This window comes from Ursus maritimus, unplaced genomic scaffold (genome assembly GCF_017311325.1).
Source record: "Ursus maritimus isolate PB19 unplaced genomic scaffold, ASM1731132v1 scaffold_16, whole genome shotgun sequence".
NCBI classification, from domain to species: domain Eukaryota; kingdom Metazoa; phylum Chordata; class Mammalia; order Carnivora; family Ursidae; genus Ursus; species Ursus maritimus.
Window position 1 is genome coordinate 28,353,340 of NW_024424008.1, and position 24,470 is coordinate 28,377,809.

Genomic DNA, 24,470 nt, shown 5'->3' on the forward strand with positions numbered 1-24,470 from the left:
GGCAAGTGTAGCTGCCACAGGTAAAACTGAAATAGTGCTGTAAGCTGATTTTAGATTATTATTTATTGGTAGTTTTAAAAAATTACGATACCCTTGCTTCATGCTGCTCCTCCTTCATGGGTGCGTGTGCCAGAGGCGATTCCTTATTGTCTGTATAAGTAAAATCCATCGTGCAGGTTTTTTTTTTTTTCTTTGAGCTGTTTTGTGAGCAGGTGCAGATGGCTTTCATGAACTGAGCCAACTGAAATGTTCTGTTTCAGCCTGCAGAAACCAAAGTTTTAAAAAATGAACAACTGCGTTTTGTGCTGTACCTATAATTCAGCTGGAAACTGTTTTCCCTAGTTTATGATGAAATCTGCCACCTCTATTTCTTCCTTTTAATGAATTTGGTTTGTTTACAGCCTTAAGGAAATCTTGTCACTAAAATCCACCCTCAACACCCCTCCGGTATTTTGCAGTCTGATGATTTCACAACAAGGGCCATTGCAAAATAAGGGTAAACGGGCATTTTTTTTTTTTAAATCCCTGGAGATTTTCAAGAACTTTTTTCTTTTTTTTCTTCACAGTGTACTCAAGTAAACAGTATCAGGAAGACTCAAAACATGGGACTGTTGTACCTTCTCATACATAGAATATAGAATAAATTACTTTTCTTAGTCAAGTCTTATCATTTGAAACCAAGCAACAGAAGGTGGGGAGTCAAGACACCCTAAAACCTTTGGTTTGGTGCCGGCATTCATGAGTCTTCCTATAAAACAAAATCAAGAGTGAATTAACTCCTTTGGTGTTCAGGGGCTCTAGGGGCCGTGATAGTGATGGGCTTGGGCTCTCTGCTCCAGTCACACTCACATGGACACTGAGGCAAGGCCCTAAATCAAGTAACTATAGCCAAGAGCCAGGATTGCATTTGCTGTGCTGCAGCTTGAACTGAACAAAACCCAAATATTAGTGCTGTCACTGAACCGAACATGTCCCAAAATAGAGCTAATGAACTAGTTCAAACCAGAATGATACTTACATATTTTCTAAAATGATTGAACAATGCAAAACTAGGACTTCAGAAAGTTCCACGAACATAACCTGAAACAAGCTAAGAGCCCATTGACTGGATGTGTGCACTGGCAGTGTTTATGGGATCCCAGCACGAAACTATGGGATCCCAGCACGAAACGAAAGATTTGGATTCTGCTCTTATGTTGACCTTTACAATGAGGACTGTCCCAAGGACACTGACTCAGGCAGTGTTAAAAGGCATATCTGTTATGTTGTCAGATAGAGATACACACTTTGGCACAATTGACAGTTTGGACAAGATAATTCCTTTTTGTGTGGGGCTGCCGTGTGCATTGTAGGGTATTTAGCCACATCTCTGACCCCTACCTGCTAAATGCCAATAGGCTACATCCCTCCAGTTATAACAATCAAATGTCCCCGGATGTTGCCAAATATCTCCTGGGCTGGGAGGGTTGGGGGGCAAGAATCATCCCCAGTTTGAGAACTCTTGCAATAGGAGAACAGTCATCAGCCTCCTGCATTGTTTCAGAAAGGTTTTCCAGTAGATATTGGGAAGAAAAGCTAAACACTTAACTGCCCAGAAGGATCACCAAATAGAAAATAAAAGCTAATCTCTTATGTAAGTCCTCGTTTCAGAGTTGGTTTCCCTACTAAAGCAAGAAACCCTTTATGTTGGAAAGACCGTGTGTGGTGTTATTATGGGACAGACCTGGTGAAAATTCTGCAATGAAGACGTTTATAAACGTACACTATTATAAAAACTTTACCTCATACTGACTTATGGTGCTGGTGATAAAATCTTCTGGCCACACTTCCATCAGTGTTTACCCTCATATTCTGAAAAGAATTGCAGAAATTTTTCAGTGTATTGAGTCTAGTAGTGTCTCTAGTTCACAGGGTACGGAGATGCTGTTTGATCTGGGGTGCCTATGTACCCTACAGTGAATTATTATATATTAAAGTGCTATTTCAGGAGAATTAGACATCTTAATTATAACTTTTTTTTTAGTTTGTGTGCATATAGCGTATGCCTTTGAAATGAAATTTATAGTTATTCTGTGCTTCAATGAGACTTCTCGTTTTTATGTAACATAACAGTACCTTTCCCTTGGCAGTTTTCATTTGGTAGGAAGACTCATTTGTACATCAGAGCATTATTTGAAACAGTGGGTTTTGCCAAGATTATAATGTGGTAATTACATTTAAAATTGAGCTGTGCCAAAGCATTGCAAAAATAATAATAAGTCCACTAAATATATAACACTGACACAGACAGTTCATCAGCTTTTCTTAATACTGTGAAAAACAAACCAAATTTTCTATTTTTTGTCTGTGAAGAAAACCTGGGGAAAGAATCATCACAGTATAAAATTGAACAGCTAATCGAGTTTTCCAAATGGTTTATTTTAATGGTGATTTAGCATTCTAAGGCACAGACCCTTAGCTTTTGTTTAGCTTTTGTCTTTAATGTAGATTATAAATGAAAGCGCTGCGTAGCGACAAAGAATAAAGTTATTGGTCAATCTTTCCTCATAGACTGTAAGTCATAATGATGCCTATGAAGCCTATAATAACAAGAAACACTCCCTTCATCTCAATTGATCTCCACAACCACCCTGTTCAGAATCAATAGTTTTCCTAGTTTACCAATGGAAAAAAGTACAGCGCAGAAATGGCTGTGGTAGTGGCCAAGGGGGAAGGTTCAGAGAGTGAGGAATGCTAATATTTGAGAACTTACTTGTATAGCCTACATCACTGACAACCATTCTGCTCTATGACATACATGCCCTTATTCTATTTTCTTATGATAAAACACAGACTCTCAGTGGAGACTCCAAGTGGACAGCTTGTAAATGGTAGCCCTAGAATTCAAAACCAGAGCTTGTGACTTTGTTTTTTTTCCCTTGATTCCCTTGTACCTTGATTTCAAAACCTTGGAAGAAATGAAGGTCTATTAGTTCACACTTAGTAATGTACATAGGAACTCTTAACCGTGGAAGAGTATAATCACATTAGGTATAGCCCCAGTATTTAAGAAAAACAAAACTCAGAAACTCTTGATTCTGTCCCAGATATCTGTCCTTACTCTGAAATTGGCCATAACATCTGAAGTCTTGGTATCGCTCCATCCTGGGCTTCCTGAGGAGCGACCTTAGAGCAGTGAGAGTACTGACAGTGATGTCCTCCAATAGGAGTCAGGCGCTGTTCCCTCTCATCTCTTCTAGCACCATCACCCAGAAGAAGGGAGGACGTTCACCTACAGGCGCTGCATCCTAGAGCCTTTTCTGTCTCCTTCAGTGCATATAATCATTCAAACCTAACATTATCCACCAGCCATTTGGAAAAGAGCACAGCACTTACTTTATGGCATTCAAAACGATTGGGCCATACCCTATCAGTGCGTTCAAGTGTGGCAAGCTTGAGTATTTAATAAACCAGTCCCAACATTCCTAAAGATGGTAGCATGATCTATATCTTTTGTTGCAACCATAGTTGTGTCAAGTCTGTGCCTCTTAGGTCTAATCCTGGTGTCATATGCTGTTTCTGACTCAGACTGGCTATTCTCTGGCTATTCTTTTCCAACATAGACTCCTGAAGCCCAACATTGCTACTCACTCTTGTGGATAATGACCCTTCAACAAATCCCTAGTTAAATTCCTTCCTGCTCAGTTCTATTTCTCCCAGAAGCTTCTATCGACTATATCCCATCAATAACTCAATAATGTTCTACCGCATTTTGTGAGCAGGTTTTTTTTTTTTTAAATCTCACTGGCTCCATTCATACTAGACGCTTGAACAAGTTCATATTTCTTGACTTAGCTCTTTCAGTAATTTCTGGCTCATTAAAACATTAATAGACAAATGCTGTATATAGAATCTAGAAACCAAACTCATAGAAACAGAGAGTAGATTGGTGGTTGCCAGGGGCTGGGGAGGTGAAGGAAATGAGTGATGGTGATCAAAGGTACAAACTTCCAGTTATAAGGTGAATAAGTTCTGGGGACATCACATGCAGCATGGTGACTATAGTTAACAACCCCGTAATGTATACTTGAAAGTTGCTAAGAGGGTAAATCCTAAACGTTCTCACCACACACACACACAAAATGGTAACTATGAGAGGTGGTAGACATGTTACCTCACCTTATTGTGGTAATCATTTTACAATGTCTACGTATATCAAATCATCCCGTTGTGCACTTTAAGCTTATATGATATTGTGTTTCAATTATATCTCAGTAAAGCTGGAAAAGCACATTAGCTAGCCCACCTCAATATATCTTATCTAAAAAGGAAGTTTTGTCTGCAGCAATAGAAATAGCTACCATGACACCTAACTTCGGAAGAGGAGTCATTGATCTGGGGACTGAACCTAAACTTTGTGGGGGAGCTTGGAACAGTGACAACCACAGCAGTCCTGAAAATGCCACTACGGAGACAGCAAGGCTTGGACTCACAACGGAGATTTCATTCAAAATTGGGTTTTCTTTTTCTCTGGTCTCCCAAATTATTTCCAGAGGTTAGCCACTTACAGAAAAAATAAATCTTCTTTCACTTGAAGTAAAGAATGTGCTATTTGACTTGAAACATAACACAAATACTCCTTGGATCAGCTGTGTTTTGTGTCTGATGAGCTTAATACTGCTCTTCTTTAAACAAACCTATCACTGGTTTCATATGTGAGGTGTCCTAGCATGCAATGCTTAAATCAAACTTTATAATAGTGTAAATAACATTTTATTGTCTCCTCCATATTAATGAAACCCACAGCCAAACAACTAAAGCCCTGTACTAATTGCTTGTTCTCAGAGCTGGATATTTCAGGTCTAATTCTCCTTAGAACACAGCTGGCATGGGGTATGCGAAAGCTCCTTTGGTGACTTTAACCACTTAAGTACTAATTTGGTGGCATGGAAAGCATTAGGCTGTGTCCATACAAGCAGAACAAAGCAGAATATTGAGCAATTTTCCGAATTCTATCCATGTAGTAAGTCAACTTGGTTGATGCTTCTAGTTAAAACAGATGTTTGAGTTGTCAGGCTGCATCCAAACAAAGTGTTTGTTGAAATAAACATTAGCTTAGCAGATTTCTTTTATTGCAGAAGCATTGTAAACAATGAGCAAGGTGTAAACCATGAAAATCTGTGAGTCTTGAAGAAGCTAGGCATACTGTAAAAGATTATGTCATTTTCCAAATGGATTATACTCACAGCCAGGCTTAATCCATGATTATTGTATCAATGACTGAAGGAATGAATTGTTAAATTTTGTAACCATTTTGGCCTGTACTTGATCAATTAGTTAAATTTCATTTTCTTAGTATCTGTGAATTCTGTGCATATCTTTCCTAGTTTGCTTAGCTCTTTTATAAATTTAAATATTCTGCCCTGCAAGTAATGGCTGAAATAATCTCTTTCATTTGGCCCTGATATTCCACGCATATTCATTAAAATTATCCTATCTGGGTATTTCAACTTCACTACCTTATTGCTATTTCTGATATAAAAGTTTGATCTGTAGGAGCCCACAGCATAACTGGCAAGGTTCATAACCTTTCAAGCAATGTGAAAACTGCTGTTGATTGAAAAAACACACAAGTATTTATTGGATGCTTATTGTGCCTAACAGCTTGCTAGATATTATGGAAAATAGCTTCACCCACGGGAGCTGAAAACCTAATTGAAGAAAGAAAAGCAACACACATGAAACAATTATAAAGAAGAAATGAAATGTATCGTGTGGTACAGAGCCAAGGAGAATAAGGTGTTAATTGTGTGGGATAGACAGTAAATCTCAAAGGAGTTAAGGAAGGTAGAGATCAACACGGGCTGAGGTCATTCAGGAAGACTTTCAAAACAAACCAACAATATTTATAAGCCCCCTCTATGTTCAAAGCATTGTGAGGGCTGGAGCGCAGTGTGATCACAGAGATGGGACTTAAGCGGGATCTGAGAGGATGAGAAGAATACTGACTGGCCAAGAAGAGAAGGTAAAGTACTACAGAATACAGAACTCGGGGCAAGGGGGTGCAGGGCGCAAGGGAGAGCCACAGCTTCGCTAAGCAGCTTAACACTGCAGCTCTTCCTTTGAAACTCCTTAGACTGGTGCAGATATGTTTGCTTGGATTTTTAAATCCATGTTGGCTCGTGCTTGGTCTGCACAATATGAGCATCCAGTAGAGAGGTTTCTCTGTGCGAGAGCGAGAAAGGCAGGTAGCAGACGTGATAGACGGTGTGCACTAGTGCCTTTCTTTCGCAAAGGGAGGCATTACTGAAAACAAAGGCACCAGCCAAACTGCGGACTGTGTGCTAAATGCAAGGCACCGAGCACACCGTGGGAGATGTTTAGGAGAAGATGCTAACCAAACACTGACTGTTATTTGTAGGGTTGATTCGCTTTGGGTTTTGTAAAAACTCTCAAGTGGCTCCCTTTGTGGGGCACTCCTTTCTGTTTTGGAAATCTGAAGCTCAGTGAGCACTCATTATGTTTTCTAAATTCTGTGTATCCTCGTGCTTATTCAGAGTACCCTCCTATGGAGACCAAGAACCACTCATTTCTGGTTCGGGGGCAAAACGATACCTCCAAACACCTTTATTTTCTGGGCAGCAAAAAAATGGGAAAAAGTGTTTATTTTCAAGATAACAGGCTCTCTGGTTTGAAAATCATAGTCATTAGCATTGAGGTCTGGTGCATTTTCTGCACTCTACTTAGAGCACTTTAGGTGATTTTGTTTTTAAGGGAACATCATACCTCAGGTCTTTTATTCTGTGAAGACGGTGATTGTGAAAGGTCCTGGGGCTGTGGAGAGGGTGGAAGGAGACCATTGCTCTTCTGCCGCCATCTCTCTAGTGTGGTAGCCCTAGGGTGTGTGCCTAGAGAGAAATTGTGTGACACAGGCTATGCCCAGAGAACCCAGACTCGGACAGCGTACAGCCCTATCCCTGGTGAAACAAAGAATCGTGCCTTGGTCATCAATTCATGGCACTTTCTTGGTGTGAGTACTCCTGCCATTTCCCTCCGGATCCCAGAGCCGCAGCAGATAGAGAGCACTCACTTAACCAAAAGCACGACAGAAAAGAGCATTCCTCTCTGGCACAAGCCATGCGGCGCATCTGTTCTAGGAAGGTGTGAGCCAGATGTGCTGCCTTGTCTGAAACAGATTTTACTGCTGTTTACATTCTCTCTCCAGCTCTAATGCACAGCTTTCTGGTGTGTCCACGATACGGTAGCAAGGGGGTATCACTTAGTTGTTAAATGCCTGAAATGATGTGCAACATTTCACTGCAAACCGGCGTTTTGAGAAAGACATCTTTTTAAATTCATTTGGATTCCTATAAGAAATCATTATGACAAGAAAAGGTCTTAACCTCCTTGGGACATAGAAATTTAAAGGGAATTAGTAAGGAAAATATGATCACTTGGGCTAACTCTTCTTCTTTTATAGATAAGAAGTCAAACACAAGGAAAATGATTACTTCCCAAGGTCATAAAGCAGTTTACTGGAGAATTGGAGTCTAAAATCCAGGTATCCTGACTTTCAGTCTAAAGGAGTGATGCAGGAGGGAAATTATTCAGGAGATAGCAGAGTCTGTTCTGTAAAGGGCCAGAGAGTAAATATTTTAGGCTTTGTAGGCCATATGGTGACTGTCAAAACTACTCAACTCTGTCCTTGTACCTGAAAGTAGCCATAGACAATATGTAAACAAAAGTGTGTCTGTGTTCCAATAAAACTTTATTTGTAAAAACAGCCAGTGGGCCAGATTTGCCAACCTTTCCTCTTGATCTAAAGGAGAAAAATAAGCATGAAAGTCTCCTTGGGAGCTCCTTTATGAGCCACATCCAAATTTGATCTGTCATGGAGAATGTCAGTTTTTCAAAGGTCCAGAGGGTGCTATTAGTTAGATAAAATTGCTCTGACTCAGGCAAAACTGACTCTTTTTATAGCTTCCCTGAGAAAAAGTTCTTTATGAGAATTTCAAAGTATTGAAGAGTCATTCTTCAGGATTGTCCTTATGTCACTATTGTTCCACTTAAATGTGGAAGATTTATGTTTCTCTGTGCTTTCAGAAGTTAAATACACTCACGACCGAGGTCTTCTATTAGCACTGTTGGATTTTATTAACTCAAGTAATCTCTTAAAAATCTAAGCTTGTATCTTTTTTTCAGAAACAGGATTCCAAAGTTTTCCAGTTTAACAGCAATTTAAAAACGGATATGAAGTAAAAGTTTCTGAAAGATCCCTGTGTTTTTATGTAAAATTCCTTTTGGAACATAAAGAAAGCTTCAAGTTTTTAAAGTTTGTGCACACACTCGTGCACGCGCGTGTCTGTGTGTGTGCGTGTGTGTGTGAAAGAGAGAGAGAGAGAGATGGAGCTCTTTGGGAGGCAACTCAGAGGGACTGCATATATCCGTAACAGTATTTGGAATGAAAACCTTCTTTCCCATTAAAACTGTTCGGTGGATTCAGTGCCCTAAGACAGCCTGGGGATCCATGAGCGAGCCCTCACTAAGGGGAACTCCCAGGGTTCTTCTACTCTATGTAACGCACTTATTTGAAAAGTGATCTTTAGGAATGATATTGTCTTTCCAGGTCTCAGCCCAGAAGCAAGACTTAAACAGTTGATGGAAAGACATGCAGAGTAGGAGGGAGGCAGTGCTAACTGTGAGGAATGGGGACAGGAGCTCGAGTTCTAATTTTGGAGACTGCCCCTCGCCAGCCACCATTTCCTCTGAGCACATGCAGACTGTTCCTTCTTCCTGCCCGCCCCCACCCCCCATCATTTCCTCTTTTCCCTCTTCCTCTTTGCTGCTCTTCGCTTTCCTCTCCTCCTGCCACCAAACACTAATGTGGCAGGTGGAAAGGTGATCTGTCTGGAGTGAGCTGGGAGAAGATTGTTTTAGTTCTTTTCTATCCGCCTGTTAGATATTAGGAAGAAGGGAGGAAAGCACTTAAATATCTCATTTTTCCCCATTATAAATGTTGCATTTTCAAAGATAAAGTTTTATCTATCTGTAAAGATTATTTGGAGAGTAATTGAAAGGAAAGTCATCTATTTAAAAGTTGTGTTTGTTTGTTTTTTTTAAATTAGGAATTAAGTACTGTAAAGCCTCACATTCTGTGGTTATGTAGTTTCTAGAACAAATTTGGGGTAAGCGACTTTACCATTCAAGCTTGCTTTTCTTTTAGAGATGGATATTCCTGTTTTTCTTCTGGTTTGTTTCAAAAGTTCTTATAAATGTTCTTGTTGCATAAATGATCACATTTAAAAATTAGTCTTTAAAGGCAAATAATTAAAAGGTTAATATTGTTCTTCTGAACCTAGGCATTTCACAGGATGTTGGGTTTCATTTCATTTTGTTTTGTTTTCTTGAGGCTTCCAGTTCAAAGCTTAAGTAAGGAGATTTATGTCTTTTTTGAATTTTGTTTTTTGTTGGGTTATAACTGACATATAATATTAGTTTCAGGAATACAGCATAATGATTCAGTATTTATATATATTGTGATATGATCACCACAAGAAGTCTAGCTAACATCTGTCACCACACATAATTACAATTTTTTTTCTTGTGATCAGAAATTTTAAGATCCACTGTCAACTGTCAAAAATACAATACGATATTATTAACTGTAGTCACCATACCGTTCACTACATCTCCAGGACTTATTACTTATTTTGTAACTGGAAGTTTGTTTAAGGAGGCTTCTTTCTTTTCTCATCATCTCCAGGTTTTATTCTGAAGGGAGTAAAGAGATGGCATGTTGACCAGTCTGTCCTAATTCTAATACTCTAACAACATAACCCAGCATTCTGGCCTCCACCACTGTGGACCCACATCCTCCTGTTAGAAATTCCCTTCCCCTCCTTTCCACCCACCTACATCCTACCCAGACGTCAAGTCCCCTCTTAAGACCATAGGCCTTTAGGAATCTCTCCTTGGATAATTGCCCACCGCAGTGATCCTTACTTGCTTGGAATTTCTGTAGCACTTTTCGATTGTGCCAAACAATCCTCACTTAATTACACATTATCTTGGATCACTCTCTAGTGGTTTAAAGCCTAGTGTTAAGCACATAATCTGTGTAGCCATTTGAAGAGAAAGGCAGATAGCTCATGGGGAGATAGGGATGTGACACTTAGGGAAGGCCACAAGCACCCACAGGGAAGAATCATCTTGGGGGAGTTGTTAAAATCTAACTCTGGCCCTCAGACTCCCAAGCACAATGACCGGAATGGAAGGACACTGTGTGTTGCTACATCAACCAGAGGCAAACTCACCCTTACCTGATTTATAGAGGCTGATTAGGATGCCAGGTTATTAGTTTTCAGTATGAAGTATAGCTGTCTAGTATCCATCCCTAGACATTCAAGTCCTCAGGCAAATGTATCATCTACCTCTGGGTAAGCTGTGGGAGTTCAGGTATAACTGAGTTCAGTTCAGAGCTCTCAGGAAGCATGGAATTGATGCAAATGTGGCTAGTCAAATGATTTGAATATTCAAAGGATTAGAACAAGGAAACTGGTGATATATTTTTACCATAAGGATATACCTGCCCACAGAACTGGGTGGGTGGTATCCTTTGGTAGGATAAGCTTGGAAACTAAATAGTGCTTCCTCGGATGATTACTCTGTGACTCTGTCAGTGATGCCGTGAGTTGCCAAACTTCTTTCCCACTGGCGAATTTTGTCATAAGATCTTAAATATAGTTGATTGGTTTCTAGTTAAGTCTTCGTCTCTTGTAGTTGTTTGTTGTTGTTGTTGTTGTTGTTGTTGTTTCATCTCCTCTCTGATCCATTGTGTGTAGGGAAATCTCATTTCTGTCATTCCAAAGTCCTCGGGGAGCAGGTCATTTTGGCCTTCTTTTACCTCCTACAGTAGGTTCCGCTAAATATTGATACCGCTAACTGCTGATAAACCATTAAATATTGAGTGATTTATTAACCAACTCCAGTACCAAATCCTTAATGGCATAGAACACACACACACTTATTTATTCAGCATTTAAGAAATAAGCAACTTTAGCACCTACCACATGCCAGCATTATTGAAGTTAATGGGAATATAGAGATGAGAAGAACATAGTTCCTTTTTTTAGAGATTTTACATTTAAAAGACAGGTGTATGAAATGATTACAATGAAGTGATTTGGTTGCTATGATAAAAAACAGATTGAGACACAAAAGGGAAAATAATCAATTTTACTTATGGGAAGCAGGAGAGTTTTCATAGAAAGAGAAATACATTGATTATAATCCCTTAAATATACCTTTTTTGTTGTTTATAGGTTGCCTTCAATATCAGTTCAGGTTATTAAAATCTTGACCTCTTTCTCATTCATGTCCATTCACTTGTCATTAAATACTCATGCCTTGTCTAAGTTTGGAATGAAAGTGTCACAAGACACATCTTTCACTATTTCCTGATTTACTAAACATGGAAATGTAGCTCAGGACCTGAGCATTCGGTGATCTCATGTGACCATGAGAACATGAATAAGGAAGGAAGTGCAGAAGTGAGTATGATGACCTCTTACAAAGCCCCTATCTGGCTGGAGAGGTAGGGTTTTAATTAGGTAGGCAAGTGTCACATCAATTCCACAGACATCAGAGATGCAAATTAAGCTTGGTATCATCCCATTTCCTGAGAGCCATCCCCAGAGATATATATGGATGAAATGAGAGAATCGGAGAACTCCACAAATCTCAGATTGGCCAAAACAGAGTCAGCATAATCTCACGGTGGCAGTCTTAAAAAGCAGGAAATCCAAGAGACAGTCATCACTATATGCTTTTTTAGTAAATCGGTTAACATCTCTGCATATTCATTTACCCATTGGAAGAAAAAGAGCTAGTATTTCTCGTGTTAATCTCTGTCTGTTGGATGCTACCAAGTAAATGAAATGTAGCCCTGTTCTTCCAACATTTGAGCTACTTCAGGCTTCTAAATTGAGAAAAAATGTACAAATCATTGAAAGAACAATATGCATAAATCTTTAAAAGAGCAGTAAGTGAAGTAATGCATTTAAACTGAGAATCAAGATGTACAATGTATATAAATATACATATAAATATTTGAAAGAGCAAAATGTATAAATCTTTGAAAGATATCTTAATGCATCTTGATGTCTTTTTGTACATTAGAAATGTTTGCTCACATGTTGCCTTCGTATCTGTTTTCTAAGTAGCACGAGGTTTTCTTTCTAAAAAGGGGACCAAGGGACAGTCATATTGTGGAACATTTTTCATTAAACAGGCCATATTTTATTAAAAGCGTTTTTAAAGCTGTTTCAATTTTCATGTTATCCTATTGAGGATAATGATTCTGAAAACTTGCTAACTGCTGATAAAAATACCATTTGTATTCTAAGTATAATACTTTCCTATTTAAGAAAAGTTTTCTCTGGTTCTAGGATACCAAAATACAGTAAATAAATTTGTGTTTTTCCATATCCACACCCACCTTCCTGCCTTTGAGATCTGTCTGTGATTTTGCAAGACAGAATGTTAATATGAGAGTGAACACCAAATGACTGTATTTCTCTGCAGCCCCAAGAGTTTACGATTTTCCAAAAATCGAATACCCCAAATCATCGGAAATTTCTGGTACAGCAGATGCTGCTACTTTTCCTGGTATAATGGAATGAAGTACTCTTTCAGGTGTTTATTCTCTACTGGTGTGAAGAAAATATTTGTAAATTCATAGGGCTGATTGATCAGCTCATATGCCTTGATCACTTATGTTCCAGGCTCCATGCCAGGTGTTACGGGGATATTACACATAAGAAGTCTACATTTTGATACCCCGGATGCTTACAGTCTAGTTAGAAAAACTAGACACATGGTGGGAAATGCTTTTTAACATGAGACACACGAAGCATCATCTAATAAAGGGGCGTCTAGATAGAGCTTGGAGACTCAGAGGGCTCCCTGTGGTTCCTGGGGTTGTGGAAGGCCTGCTGGAAGAGGAGATGGGCCCCAGAGGATCTTCCCAACTGTTTCCAACAGAAAATGAATTTGAAAACACTCAGATGTATAATTGCTCCTTCTAGAATACCGTTACAGTTTATTTCCTTAAGTATTTAACCACATTTTCGATATTGTATTGTTTTCTTTTTGCCATTCATAGATTTCTTGGCGGTTTGGGGTTGCGTTTGTGTTTTTCTTCCCTCTTGACTTATCTGAGAAATTCTGGCACTAGCAGGTTTGGGATGTTTTCGTTCAGACATTCTTAAGTTATTTGGTAAGGAGTAAAGTCTTTGTTGCATTTTTCTGCTTAGAAACTGCTTTTCTTTTTCTTTGTTTAAACCCTGAACTCAGTAAAAGCTCTTTATTTTTATAGATTGTTCTGTAAAGCAATGTCTTTGGAGGAGAGAGAATAAAAAATACTTTTTCTCTCCACTGGAAGTAGCCACATCTTCAGAAAATATTTAATACATTTAAGAGATGTCAGAGACAGCCTTACAAGAACATACATGCACATGGTTACAGAAAAGCGAGCCTAGTACTTTCGATGCCCATATCAGCAGGCCTCAGAATTGCTTGTGAACGACTGGAAACCATGGCCATCTGCCAGCCAGAAGCAACATCACCAGAATGGAATTCACAGTTACACTGTTAAGACTTATAAATACAGTGAGGGTCCAGGAGCCAGGACCTTCAGGCAAAGTCAGGCTTGTCTAGTCTGGTCTGGTCCGGCTGACTGAGCAAGCAAGCTCTCTTTTTGCATGAAGCCTTCCTCAGCTTCAGTGACTAAAGCCGTTTGTCCCCAACGTGAAAATGTCCCAAGGGATGGGGGGACAGCGGTCATCCCTTTTCTTGTCACACACTGTCGTCGTTGGGGTGGAAGTCATCCTGAGAGGAAAGTCAGGGGGTTGTGTGGTTGGTCTGGGGACTGTGTTTGGAAGTAAGGACAATGAAATCATTTTTGAATGTGAATTCATTTCCCTTCAGAGAAACTGTGCCAAATCCTAGCAACTGGGTACTGTCATAAAGGATGAAAGAAAGATAAATTAAAGAACTATACCCATAAAGGGTTGTAGGAAGCCACGAATGAAACCTGGCGATGGCCAGGTTGAGGGGGTGGTGAACTTAGCCGATGCCCCTGGGAGTGAGCCAGGCAGCAAAAGTGACAGGAGACCACCAGAGGTGACCGAACGAGGCTGTCCAGAAGCTAGCAGAGATCTTAGCAGAGATATACTCAATTGGTCCTCTCCGCTGCCCGACTCAACAAGAAGGGCAAGTGGAAAACCAAGCTGATAATGATTTCATTCAGTGGAGGCAGAGCCAGAGGCAGCGGCAAACGCCATCAAGAAGCACTTGCTCTCCGCCAGGTAGCAAGTGAAACCCATGGTCTGCATTTTCTTGCTTAAATTCACGACGATCGTGTGAGGAAACTGCTATTATCTGCGTTTTACCCATGAGGAGACTGAATCTTGGGGAAAAATCATGCCAAAGGTCACATAACTGGGTAGTGAGAGGATGGTCTTTGTTTGACTTCAAATATCTTTAACTTCAGAGCCCACGCTCAGGAACACACGCTGTTCTGCTCATTTCTTCGCTTCTTCACATATTCACGCAGGTATCCTGTAACGGCCGCGTGCCAGGCACTAGGCTAGAAAGAGGAGGGTAAGAGAAGACACCTCCTACTCTGTACTCTTGGCATGAAACTTACACTGTAGCCGTGTCCGAGACATGATAGTCACGGAAAAATCACATCAATATTTAATGGTGCCCTGTGACAAGTAACGTTAAGGAAAGACGAAGAACAAGAGAATGGCTAGGTATTAGGGTGAACATATCCCACTTAGTCAGGGAACCATGAGCTATGCTAAGTAATAGTAAGGAAAGGTATATGCACTAAGAAAATGTGGTATTATTTTGGGGAGTGGAGGAGAATTTTCCTAAGAAAGACTTATGCTTCAGATCTGAAGAATCAAAGGCCAAGCCCTAGCTGGAGAGGAGAACAGGCTGGGGAGCAGGAGGCTAGCAGGTACCAGAGCCCTGAGCCCACTGAGAACATGACAGCTGACCGAGTCTCTGAGTACTTACTGACGGACAGCATAAACCCCAGGCTCATCACTTTTGTTGTTTTTCATATTGTTCAATTGCACCTCAAATTTCTTGCTGTTTCCCAAATGAATTGATATGAAGACACTCTCACTGTTCTTTATGCATTTTGAATTTGTTAGTTTTCTGCTAATTTTTTTCTCACTCAGCTTTCAAGGTTTGAGGGAAACAAGAGCCACATGCTTCATTTTTGTTGTATTATAGTTTCTAAGATTGCATGCACTTTATGTTATATTTAATAAATGCATTTTTATGATAAAGAGAAAGAGTGGATAGTAAAAGTCAATTCAGAGAATGATAGAATTTAGTTGTTTTTAATGATATGCTCAATTAGGAATTGACATTGCCTGTAAAAAGAAGTCTTATCTTTCTATATTATGTGAACTAGGAAATAGATTCACTTTTAATTTTTGCTAAGTGAAGCTTTTTAATATTACTTGAAACTAAATGGAAAATTTTCCAAATTAATGCTCAGCAGTTTAGCATGTGGGGGGAAAAATCTTTCCTCTAAAGCAGCTTTTCCAGGGAACAGATTAGTATTAATTAGGGGATGTTTTACTAATGGAATATTTTTCTTGCCATTGATGTCATGTCCTTCATCCTGGAAGATAGCATTATTGACAGTGATTGCTCTTATGTGTGATAGACTATAGGCAGACAGATCATTTCACAGAATTCCATTTGTCACATACCCTGAGACAACTGACTTTGGCTTGAAAGCCTGAAGCTGTCTGTCAGGTCTGGCATTATTTGGGACCCTACCTGCTAAGACTGTAATTGGCTAGAGACTCTTCTCTAATTCCACCCATATTCTTTCTTCATTACACAAAATAAATCGTAGGGAGCACCTGGCAGGCTCAGTCAGTAGAGCATGCAACTCTTGCTTTCCAGGTCATGAGTTTAAGCCCCACATAGAGCTTACTTAAAAATAAATAAATGAATAAATAAACAAAATAATTCTTCAATAACTTTTCACACAATTAAATAGAACTCCACAGATTGATATCAATGTTTTTATTATCTGTAGTAGGTAAGACCGTGGAGAACACAGCAATATGACGCCTTTAAAAACATGCTCCCTATCATATTTATCTTTGCATCTCCAAGGCTGAGAGCAGTGATTGCCTGATAGGAGACAATTTAATAAGTATTTATTAAATGACTGATTGACAGAATGGATGACAGTCATGTCCACTGCAGTTAGTCAGAGGTGGGCTCCAGATTACGACTTTTGGTAACCACCTCAAATTTTCTTGCTACTTTTAGAAATTAATGATCATAGATTTAAAACCATGAATATGTACAGTGGAAATGCTCAGAATATTTCTATAATATTTGTATCCAATTACCACAAAACTTAGCAGCCTGAAACAAATTGTCTCACAGTTTCTGAGGGTCAGGAATCTGGGGAAAGTTTAGCAGGATAGTTCTGGCTCAGGATTTCTCATGAGGTTGCAGTCAGGCTCTCTGCTGGGGCTGCAGTGATCTGAAAGCTTGAGTAGGGCTGGAGGATCTGTTTCCAAGCTCACTCATGACTTTTGGCAGGAGACCCCACTACCTGGGCCTCTCCACGGAGCAGCTTGATTATCCTTATGACATGGCAGCTGGCTTACCCCATAGCAAGAGAGGTCCCTTTTATGATCTGGTTTCCCGAGTTCCGTACTATCACACCTACTGTATTTGATTCCCTAGAATAGAGGTGATTCATTAAGTCGAACCTACTACATTCAAAGGGAGGTTAATTAGGTCCTACTTTGGAAGGGAGAAGCATGAAAGAAGTAGTGGACATCTGAAACCACTAAAATATCTAAATATTGAAATCCCTCCAATATATTAACATGAATTGCATGCTTTTTTAAGTGGCACAATATATCAAATGTTCCATTTGTCAATAAGAAGTGCTTTTAGACAAAGTGCTTTTCCTGGAAATTAGCAAACTGTTTTAAAATGTTGTAAGTAATGCCATTAAAAAAAAAAAAAAACAACTCATAGTCATGAGAACAAGAATCCCCAGAACTTGAAGAATCCAACTAATGACTTAATTTTATCTATTTTCTTTTATTCCTCTGAAGTGGATTTCAACAAATTCAAATTAAAACAAATTAAGAACATCTCCTTTGTACCAAATACCATGTTACATGCTGTGGGAAGGGCGCGTATGAAAAAGAAACAGTTGATCCCAAAGAAACTGACAGTAGAGCAGAGATGATGGACACATACCCAAAACTTGGTAGAATACCAAGCTCTCTGTAATGAGTTTTCTAATCCAGCCACGGAGACAGTGCTATGGGAGTGCAAGGAGAAGAAAGTTAATTGACATTGGAAGATGAGAAGACTTCTTTTACGAACAGCCCCTTGAACTGGACCTAAAAAGATGAGAGGCCATCCAAATAGATGAGATTGTGGTGGGAAGGACATAGAGACTGGAACACGGAGATCTCCTGGGATGGGCACAGTGGGGAGGAATGCTGGAATCTAAGACTGGAAGAATGGAGCCAAGCAGGGGCATGCCTGGAGAAGGTACACTCTGGGCAGGGGAGGGCTACAAAGGGTTTTGAACAGGGGCATTATTGGATGAACGAACACACTGATAATTCAGGAATTAAAGCACAGGGAAATTACAATAACAATAACTATTTACTTTATGTTTACTATCTGCTAAGCACTTTACATGTGTTATCTCTAGTCCTCAGTGACACCTGACGGGTGTAGGTATTTTCAGCACCATTTTACTGATCAAGAAACTAAGGTTTAAATAGTTGAAATAAATCATCCTGCTATTGAGCTTTGGAGTTAAAATTCAAATCTGGATTGTCTGACTCCAAAAGTCCATGTTTTTAACACACATGTATAACTTTTTCCTTAATATATTATGAATAAAATGTTGGGAGCATGTTGCAGAGTCCACATGACTTGTCAAGAAGTAGTCTAGGAAACTTAATTATGAGACCCAAAGAACTTAGTATTCTTGTCTCTTACTTTTTTATCCCTATCTGTAAACTAAACTACTTACTGAAAACATACAGTAAATTGCCGGGGGAGGGGCGGGAGGGGGCTGGGGGAGGAGCGGAAATCCAGTCCTGTTGCACCTAAACCAATCACCAAAAGGAAATAGTTCAAAAGAACAGTACTACTGTAAGCTTCAAAAAAAGGAAAATACCTGAGCAGACCTGCCCCCTAACCTTTTCAGGGCTCAGGGCAAGACAGATGGAAGCCTGCATACCGTATGTCTAAATATTAAAAAGTTATAAATTAGGCTAACAAACAGTTAAATCAAATAGTCTCCCTCTTCCTGCCTTTACAAATATATGTTCAGAATTACAAAATGGAAAAGTACATAGAAAACTATGGTTCTTACATCACTGAAAGTCAACAAAATGTCCAATGACTGAATTGAAGTGTTACTGTGCATACCTGGGTAGTCTATTGTTTCCATGAACAATAAAATTAGATTATACACAATTAATAAAATTATTGTCCATGAAATTTATTTATTTGCCTTCATTTCTACAAATCCCTAGTCTTATCATAACAGAGATTTTCATGTAACTTGTTTTCTGTTGACCAGAGTGATCTAAACTTTAACATATTAAAAGTGAAATGTAACTTTATTCAAATGTACGCAACTTGAATATATTTTCATCACAGGTGTAAATTAAACAAGTATGAAAAAATGAAATTATTTTTGTGTTCTCAGAAGTTGTTTTTCATCTAAAATCTTCAATTTTCTGTGAGATAAAAGGTCAAATTCGAAGTATAATTAATGAACATAAAATTTAAATAAAAGTGATTAAATGAAGCTGAAATTTTTTAACTTAATCAAATATTTATATATTTAATATAAATATATTAATATATAAAAATATATATTTATATATTTATATATATATTATATAACTATTTTTATAAAGATAAAACTGTGAGCAATTGTAGCATTCAATATTGACTTCATTGCCAAAGAATCTCTATCACACAAGTCACTTCTGGTCTACTTATATTTAAGAGGAATAGGACTTGTTTGATACTATAAGATGTACTTCTGTCACAATGTGCAACTATTGGCAGTATTTTGTGCTGATAGGTGAGTACTTCTGGAACCAGGAATTAGAACATGAAACGAAGTAGCAGAATGGAATCTTGGCACTACTGGAAAATGATACCTCATTATCCTTTGCACTCATGCTGAGATGAAAGACTTGACAAGTTCATTAATTTGTCTTTTTCTTACCTAAGTGCTTCTGCTGCCCTATTCTCCCCACCCTTCCAAGAAGTGTCCTCTGACATTGGCCTCCTCACAATCCAGAAGACACCCTCCCATCTCAGAATGAAGCCACTTTGGGCTTCCAAGACACAGAGCAGGGGATGTGGAGAAGCAATCGCCTCTGGAGCCTGAACATGGCTGCTCACAACAGCAGAAGTTTGGAGTGACTCGTGATGCTGTTATGCAGCACTGAGCACCAAATTCCAAATGTGTGTGTTTGTCACACTCGTGGTCTTCCCAAGTGCAAGGCCCAGGCTCCATCCAAATAGATGGGGTTTGCAGGGAGAGGCTGCCAACATGAAGACTTCACCTGTAAACATTTCTCGCTACGAAATAGTCTGGTTTCAGTAAGTCACCAGATTGTACTGGGAGAAAAAGGGAGATTACAAGGATCCAAATGAATATGCGACAAAGTAGAAGATGGAAACTGGAAGGAAATGAGGTGAAATACAAGGGAATGAGATATTGGAAAAAGGGAACGAAAACCAGTCGAGAATGGAAACACCTGAAGAGCAGTTCTGGAAACTTCATTCCTTTCTGCTCTACAAGAGACCAGCTCCGATGTATACTGACCTGACTCTTCTATTCCCGTTTGCCAATGTGGCAACATTTAGCTGTTTCCTGTTAACACTGAGGTACTCTGAGACTTTGGAGATCTTCAGTAGCAGAATCGGAACTGGAGAACAGTAAAAATAAACAAATAAATACATGAAAATGAAAAATAAAAAAAGTAGCTCGCCTGAACTGCCACTCAGATCTTCCCTATACTGTGCAGAAGCAGAGAGAAATAGTGATTTTGGTTTTGTGGTTAAAGACAACCACTGTGCAGCTTCTTAAGTGGTTCATGGCTGTCCATGTGTTATCCTTATAATTGAAACAGTATTTCCCGCTTTTCCCAGAGTAATAATTTTAAAGGTGGGGTCTCGAACCTTGGGTACAGCCTGGCCTCCACAGTGTGACACTGTTCCCAAAATGACAGGGGCTGCAGAACAGACGGGTCAGACTGAAAACTGCAGGATTGGGATCGTGCTCATGGGGCCAATTCGGACACAGAGTTGGGAAGGGAAGATGCAGGGCTGTTTCTGAGCCTTGATGGGTTTGGAATGCCTTTAAAGTTATTCATCAATGGAAATAAGATAGGTGGGAACCTGGAAACGGGCTGTTCTCTGGGAGTAACAATGGGAATGGCGAGGTCAATTGCTGTGAAACCTAAATAATCAGACACAGTGAGCTCTCTCACCGGGACGGCCATGGTTTCTGTCACTGGCTTGCTGGATGGCTGCGTTATAAACAGTGTACTGGTGAAATCATTATTTATTAACGATCATAGTGATAATGACACTATACTACAAATGGGTAATGTATCTCGTAAGTGCTCAATAAATACTTACTTGTTCATTAATTGGCTCAACAAATCTCCATTGAGTACCTATTATAAAAAAAGTTGCTGCGTCCTGATACAAAGATGAATGTGTTTCAGCCAGAGACTTCCCAAGAGATTATAGTTCTGCAAATGTTACGCCGATGATGAACAAATGACCCAAGGTGCCTTTTTTTTTTTTTTTTTTAACGTTAAGGATTTTGAATTTGATTTTTGGAAAAAGCTAGTAGAGAACTCAGAGGATGTAATTGAAACTTCATTTTGTTTTTTTAACATGTCCCAATATTAAGAAAACCTTACTCTTCTCCAAGTTATTCTACTGATTATAATATAACTGGAAATAAAATGTTGAAAACCCAATCTCACACATGCTCCCGATGCCAAAAAAGTCACTTTTCATTCAGCAGAGCACTTTCCATGGCATTAAAAAAAAAAGTTACTATAAGGAAAAAGAATATATATGACAACAGATTACAGGAAAGAGGCTCCCACTTAGCTTTTAAGTTATGCAACTTCCTCACTGATGACTGAGAGAAAAATAAAGAGGCAGCAAATAATAAAGGGTAAGGCAGGAAGTGTGTGGTGACAGGAGTCCCAAAGGGCTCACCAGGCTGGTGCCACTAAGGAAACACATCTCCAAGGCAGTTGCAGTTTTCCTGCTTCTCACATAATCCCAAGCAGAGCATAATGCAGTGTAGGTTTAAAGGAGTACAGAGAAGTGGAGAAATAAGAATGAGGTCTTACCTTGCAGAGGGAGTGAGACTCACGCGTGGGTCTCCAGGCAGCGCTTCCCAGCACGCGGGCAGCTGGGAATTTGGAGTCTCTGCCAGCTCTCAGGCAGTGGTTCTTCCGCGTGTTCGAGTGGGGCCTGATAAGCAACAGACACCAGAGGGGGTGTGGGTTCAAAACAGATAAGACTGTAATGCTTCTGGTAATACTAACTGCCCACCACCATCCAGTGTTTACTAAGAGTTGACAGGACACACACATGAGCTCATCTAATACAACAACACTAGAGGTATTATTAACCCCGTTTTCCCGAGGGACACAAGTAATCAACTCGGGACTTGGAGAATGTGTTTGTCCAGCGTGACAAAGCTGAGAAGGGGCAGAGCAGCATTTGAGGCCAGCGAGGAGACTCCGGGCTCAGGCTGTAAATCACAGTGCTGGGCTACCACGGTCTACATGTTTTTCCTCAGGGAATTTGTAAATGAAACGTCGGTTACAATGTTAAGCAGAAGGTGTTAAATGCCACAGGAATGGTAGAAGGATAAAAACCGGAGGGATGTGTTGGTAGAGAGCTCACGTCTGAGGTGATGTGGGAAGTCCTCCTGAACAAGGGGAATTCACATCTGCTTGCTGAGGAATCAAAAGTGCTTCGATTGAGAGGTGAGGGGTCCACAGGAGCTGTTCTCGAGAGGTCTTGTTTTATCATCTTACTCGTCTTGACTGGCACTAATGAACATGAAAGATTTCAACAGAAATAAATACATTGAGGGCCCACTATGTGAGGGGCATTCTTTTTGCTGCCTTAAAGCTTTTTAACATTCTTTAAAGGACTGGTTAATCTCCAGTGTCTAGATCCATTAGACCCCAAGCCAGATCTGGGAACCGCTGTGGAACAGTCTCCACTTTCACACATACCCATGAAATGAATGGTCCCTTGGGAATTTTGCAGACCTGCAATCTGGAGATAATGTAATTCTGATCATAATTCAGCTGCCTCCAGATAGAGTTGCCAGATTTAGCAAATACAAATACAGGAGGCCCAGTTAAATTTGAATTGCAGATAAACAACAAGTAATCTTTTAGTGCAAGTATGTCCCAAATATTGAATGGGATATACTTATACTAAAAAAGTTATTTGTTGTTTATTGAAATTCAGATTTAACCAGGCCCTTCTATTTTTCTGGAAACCGTAGCCAGATAGGAACTGGGGGAAACATTCTGAGATTTTAATTTCTTTGGCATACATAAATACTCCTCTGTTTGAAAACATCAAGTCTGCTTGAAAAAAAAAAAAAGGAAAAGAAAGAAAAAAGAGAAAGTATTGCTAGGGTTGCACACCCCCATGATATGTGTTCCCTTTTAACATGAAACCAATGGAGCAGAAAAAGAGTTACATCACAAGATAATTTTGTGGAACCAGTAAAAAGCCTGTGTTTTTATACCATGCATATTCATTCAAGAAATTCTGACCTTAAAATAATAGTTAGGGTTGATCCAAGTAACTCACTTACTCCGCATCAAGATAAAAATACATTTCAGGCCATGTACCCTAAGGATAAAAAAGGACTTGCTGGGGCGCCTGGGTGGCACAGGGGTTAAGCGTCTGCCTTCGGACTCAGGGCGTGATCCCGGCGTTATGGGATCGAGCCCCATATCAGGCTCCTCTGCTATGAGCCTGCTTCCTCCTCTCCCACTCCCCCTGCTTGTGTTCCCTCTCTCGCTGGCTGTCTCTATCTCTGTCAAATAAATAAGTACATAAATAAAATCTTAAAAAAAAAAAAAAAAGGACTTGCTGAAAACTGGATTTCCAAGTAATGCCCCCATTAAAGATGACAAGTGGGGTTCACTGAGGAGGCATATGCCTTCAGATTGAATTTTAAGAATGACAATTGTTTTTAAAGTTGGAGTCAAATATCAGTCTTTACACCAAGTTAAAGTCAATGCTGCAGCTGCCTTCTGTCACTGACACTGCTGTGGAAAAATTCAAAAGGCACAATCAAACATTTTTCTCTAATGCATTTTTCAAAACAACTCGAAATCAATACAAGCACACCAAATGCAGAAAGCAAATATTTTTACCTATTTAACGTCCACCCTGCATGTAATTATTAAGTAAGATAAACTATGCTCCAGAGCAGTAATGCACTTCGAGAGAATGTAAAAGCATGAAAGGTAAAATGAAGTCTTGCAGAGGGAGAGACTTTAAATCACATTTAGACATAAATCCTTTCGGGTCACAGTCCCATAGATTACCAGCATCTGCTAAACCTAGATAGTTTATAATCACTAAAATTGTTTTAATCTTCCTATGGAAGGCTTACCAAGGAAGTACTGAATTACACTGGGTTAATACTTCTAAGAATGAACAGTCAAGAAATCGATGCATAAATTAATGCAGTGGCTACATAGTAAAGTCTAATGTTTGTAACGTATCTGAACCAGGCAGCGGTTATCAAATGATATAGCACTCCATTAGGGTGACACGTTCTCAGCATTGTAATCGCCTGGAAAGTTGCCAACCGTTATTCGCCCTCACCCACTCCTGCAATCATCTCTGACCTGTCATATTCTTACCTTCGAGAAGAGAGGATAAAGGTTGGGTTTGTAAAATAGGGAGGAAACCTTAAAAGCAAAAGCACAGATATCCCGGTGAGGGAAGATGCGAGAATACGTTATCAGTGGATGGTGTTCTTTGGATTGAAGCGTCAACTCAGATGTGCTACATCTCAGAGCCTGACTACCTACCGTGCCCGGTGTGCGAGCAGGGCAGGGCAGCGTTTAGTGCTGTGCGGAGTGCACGTTATGCACCCTGCTGTCACGTCACCCTGCCGGACGAGGTCTTAGGTCTTTAGGTGGATAGTGCATTTGTACTGTGTAATACTGTAGTAAGTGCATAGGAATGAACATTCGCCTCCACTGACTTTTCTGGGATCAAGGGAAGTATTCCAATGCCGTAGAGGTATAAATCGACAAATTATCGAATAGCTAAGTGAATTCTTGTTCTACTTTAAGAGGAAT

At 39.6% G+C, this 24,470-nt stretch overlaps 1 protein-coding gene and 1 long non-coding RNA gene across 3 annotated transcripts in view; one reads left to right on the forward strand and one right to left on the reverse strand.

Moving 5' to 3' along the window:
* The window catches only part of MAML2 (mastermind like transcriptional coactivator 2), a 331,734-nt gene that overhangs the window by 92,283 nt on the left and 214,981 nt on the right, over positions 1–24,470 (forward strand). The gene's annotated exons all lie outside the window — the stretch shown is intronic.
* Positions 201–23,144, reverse strand: LOC121102897. Its single transcript, XR_005835015.1, has 2 exons — positions 19,916–23,144; positions 201–261 (listed from the first exon to the last, which is right to left on the reverse strand). It is a non-coding gene; the product is annotated as an uncharacterized LOC121102897 (long non-coding RNA).